Source organism: Cebus imitator, unplaced genomic scaffold, assembly GCF_001604975.1.
Source record: "Cebus imitator isolate Cc_AM_T3 unplaced genomic scaffold, Cebus_imitator-1.0 Scaffold810, whole genome shotgun sequence".
Classification (NCBI taxonomy): Eukaryota; Metazoa; Chordata; class Mammalia; order Primates; family Cebidae; genus Cebus; species Cebus imitator.
The window spans coordinates 113,658-117,944 of record NW_016108125.1 but is presented as its reverse complement, the minus strand read 5'-3'; the positions used below and the strand labels follow the sequence as shown (position 1 = coordinate 117,944).

General features: G+C 42.5%; 1 long non-coding RNA gene across 1 annotated transcript in view; it reads right to left on the bottom strand.

The window, feature by feature from the left end:
• Window positions 1-376: 376 nt before the first annotated feature.
• The window catches only part of LOC119469749, a 12,852-nt gene continuing 8,941 nt past the window's right edge, over window positions 377-4,287 (bottom strand). Inside the window, exons 2-3 of the long non-coding RNA XR_005198593.1 lie at window positions 2,639-2,640; window positions 377-390 (exon numbers count right to left, since the gene is read on the bottom strand). This is a non-coding gene — a long non-coding RNA (uncharacterized LOC119469749). The remainder of the gene's footprint in view (window positions 391-2,638; window positions 2,641-4,287) is intronic.

Below are 4,287 nucleotides of genomic sequence, written 5' to 3'. Positions count from 1 at the left end.
GCTTTTTCTATACTAATTGAAACAAATCGTCATGTGTTTCCTTTCCTTCATTCTGTTAATGTGGTATCTTACATTAATGTTTTTATGGTAACCACCTTTGCATTCCAGGAATAACTCTCACTTGATCATGTTGTATAATTCATCTATGACACTGTTGAATTCTCCTTACTAGTGTTTTCTTGAGCACTTTTGCATCTGTATTGATCAGGGATAGTGGTGTGTTTTCTTCTGCTGCTTTGTCTGCCTTTGGTATCAGTAATGCTGGCCTCACAGAATGAGTTTTGAGGTATTCTTTTCTCAGGATTTTTGAAGATGAGCAGGATTGGTGTTGGTTCTGTAAATGTTTGGTATAAGTCACAATTGAAGCCATCTGTTCTTGTAATTTTCTTTCTTGTCAAGTTTTTGGTTACTGATTCAATCTCCTTGGTAGTTATGTCAGTTTTTCCATCTTCTGTTTTATTTATTTCTGTTCTAACCTTTATTATTTCCTTCCTTCTCTTAGCTTTGGGTTTAGGCTGTTCTTCGTTTTCTAATAATTTAAGGTACAAAGGTAGGATTGCGGTTTGAGAGCTTTTTCCTTTTTTTTAATTTATTTGACAGAGGGTCTTGTCACTTGCTGAGTTAGTCTCAAATTCCCGGGCTCAAGCAATCTCCTGGCCTCAGCCTTCCAAGTAGCTGGGATTATAGAACAGTGTCAATATGCCTGACTGCTGCTGCTTTGTGTGTGTGTGGGGGGGGTGGGGGTAGGGGTTGGGGGAAATGGAGTCTAGCTGTCTCACCTAGGCTGGAGTGCAGTGGTGCAATCTTGGCCCACTGCAACCTCCTCTTCATAGGTTCAAGGGATTCTGCTGCCTCAGTCTCCCAAGTAGCTGGGATTACAGGTGCTTGCCACCACACCTGGCTGATTTTTATGTTTCTAGTAGAGATGGTGTTTCACCATGTCAGCCAGGCTGGTCTTGAGCTCCTGACATGAGGTTATCTGCCTTCCTCATCCTTCCAAAGTGTTGGGATTACAGGTGTGAGCCACCGCCCTTGGCCAGCTTTCTTTAATGTAAGCATGTACAGCTACAAATTTCCGTCATAGCACTGCTTTTGTTGCATCCCATAAGATTTGATGTTTTGTCTCAAAATACTTTCTAATTTTCCTTACTATTTTTCTTTGATCCATAGTTTTTATAGTATGTTGTTTAGTTCCCATAGATTTGTGAATATTCTGGTTTTCCTCTTGCTATTACGATTTCAGTCATTTAAAATGTATTAAATCTTGCTTTGAGGCCCAATATATGATCTTTTCCAGAGAACATTCCACATATACTTTGAAGGATGTGTATTCTGCTGCGGGGTGAACTCATCTGTGTATGTCTGGTAGGTCCAATTTGTCTATAGTATTGTTCAAGCCCTCTGTTTCCTTCTTGATCTTCCGTCTGGGTGTTGTATCCATTATTGAAAGTGAGTTATTGGGCCAGGCACAGTGGCTTATGCCTGTAATCCCAGCACTTTGGGAGGCCAAGGGAGGTGGATCACTTGAAGTCAGGAGCTCAAGACCAGCCTTGCCAACATGGTGAAACCCTGTCTCTACTAAAAACAGCCAGGTGTGGTGGCATACACCTGTAATCCCAGCTACTCTGAGGCTGAGGCACAGGAATCACTTGAATCCTGGAGGTTGCAGTGACTTGTCTCATGCCACTGCACTCCAGCCTGGGCAACGGAGTCAGATTCTGTCTAAAAAAAAAAAATGACATGTTAAAGTCGCCTACTGTTACCATAGAACTACCTGTTTCTCCTTTCACTCTATTGGTGTTTGCTTCATGTATTTAGGAGCTCTGAGGTGTGCTGCATGCACATTTATAACTGTTACCTCTTTTTGGTGAATTGACTGTTATTATCTCTTAAAACAGCTTTTGACCTTAAGTCTATTTTGTCTGATATTAGTCTAGCTCCTCGTCTTTTTTGGTTACCATTTGCATGGAATATCCTTTTTCATCCTTTCACTTTCAACGAATGTGTAAGTCTCTTAGTCTTTTGATTGTAGAATTCATTTGCATTTTTAAAGACTATCATCTGACCAAACTCACTACCCTGCTGGGTGACTGCCATGAGGCCCACAGTCAAGGGCTCAGTGAGCAGGTCCTCTGGGAGGACTCCAGCACACCATTTACGGGGCCTCCAGGTGCCACTCTGTGGATTGTTTTCTGCATGGCTTGTCGGTTTCTCATTTTCTTCCTTCTGCCTTCCTTTGTGTTAATTGATTTTTTTGGTGTGACACACTTAGAATCCCTTCTTATTTCCTTTTGTGTACATTCTATAGATATTTTCTTTGTAATTACCGTGAGGATTACATAATACATCCTGAAGTTATAGCAATCGATTTTAAACTAGTAAGTTCAATCACATGCAAATACTCTACTCCTTGACAGCTCTACCCTGTCCTATGTTGTTGTTACAAAGTATATCTATATTTTAGAGAGAGGGTCTCACTCTGTCACCCAGGCTGGAGTACAATGGCACTGTCATACTCATTGTGACCTCCAGCCCCTGGACTCAAGTGATCCTCCATAGCTGAGACTACAGGTGCATGCCACCATGCCTAATTTGTTTTTTTATAAATTATATATTTAACACAGACTTATGCTTACACATCTCTTTTAAATCCAATAAAATAATTAAAATCAGAGATATGAATCAAAATTCCAATAATACAGGTCTTTATATGTGGCTTCAAATGTCCACTTAGCATTCTTTTGTTTTGACTTGAAGGACTCCCTTTAGCATTTCTTGCAGGGTAGGACCCAGTGTAATGAACTCTCTGAGCTTTTGTTTATCTGAGAATTTCTTAATTTTTCTGGTCGGATGCGAAGTGGGAGCATCACATGAGGTCAGGGGTTTGAGACCCACCTTGCTAACATGGTGAGACCCCATCTCTACTAAAAATACAAAAATGTGGTGACGGAGGCCTGTAATCCCAAATACTTGGGAGGCTGCATCCGGGTACTGCAGCCTGGAGGACAGAGCAAGACCCTGTCTCAAAAAGATAATAAAAAGTGTCTTAATTTCTTCCTCTTTTTCTTATGATAGTTCATGAGATGTCTTTATGTTGTAACTTATTGTTGTAACTGAGGGAGCGCAAAATCACCACTGAGACAAAGACTAGGCCAAATTACAGGGTCTCCATTGCTGGTGGTGCTGAAGACTCGAGTGTCTCTAACCCACGGCCTCAAAGGGAGGGTGTCAAGACCTTTTATGCCTGTAAACCACCTCCTGGGTGGGGGTAAGCGTGAGGGGCTTCAGACATTCTGAGGGCCAGGGAACTTTGGTCATTCCAATTGTTACTTAAGTGGTTCACGGAAGTCAAGATAAGCATAGTTTACACATTGTCTGGGTAGGGTGGAAATTACAGACCTTAGTTACTTATTACAAGTCGCAGGGGCCAAGATGGCATGGGTTTGGACTGCTTGCCTGTCACATCAGGGTTACAGAGAGCAATTTCAACAGAAAGCCAACGTATGGTTGAGGTATGCAGTTTTATGGGGCACCTTTTAATTTGTCTTTTAAAATTTCACTATAGTTGGTGACTGCTTTTCTTAAATACTTCACTGGTGCCCAAGAGAGGGAAAGAATTTAGCCCTTGCTTAAAAAATAATGATAATAAACCCGGCCGGACACGGTGGCTCACACCTGTAATCCCAGCACTTTGGGAGGCTGAGGCAGGCGGATCATGAGGTCAGATGTTTGAGACCATCCTGGCCAACATGGTGCAACCCCGTCTCCACTAAAAACACACAAAAAATTAGCTGGGCTTGGTGGCACCTGACTGTAATCACAGCTACTCAGGAGGCTGAGGCAGGAGAATTGTTGGAACCCAGGAGACGGAGGTTACAGTGAGCCGAGCTTGTGCCACTGCAGTCCAGCCTGGGTGACATAGCAAGACTCTGTCTCAAATAAATAAATAAGCAAGCCCTAAGAGGAAGGAAGAGGACCTTAACTGCAGATAATAGTCCATTGTTACCCTGTGGCTATAAATCTTCTGAGCTGCTTGTCCTGCCAGATGTTCTGTTGATGGCTGTAGTAGCTGACAGTTTTGTATTTACATGATCAGAACAATGAGTGCTTCTGCTTGATTCCCAGATTCTCCAGCCTTCCCGTGGAGCCACACCACCTGCTCTCTTGGCACTTCATGAGTCCAATGCTGTTTCCCAAGAGGATCTGGTTGGTAGACCATGACCTTGATTCCTGCCTAAGCCTAGCTTTATTCTCAGCAGCCACCACCTTTTTGGTACTAGAACAGTG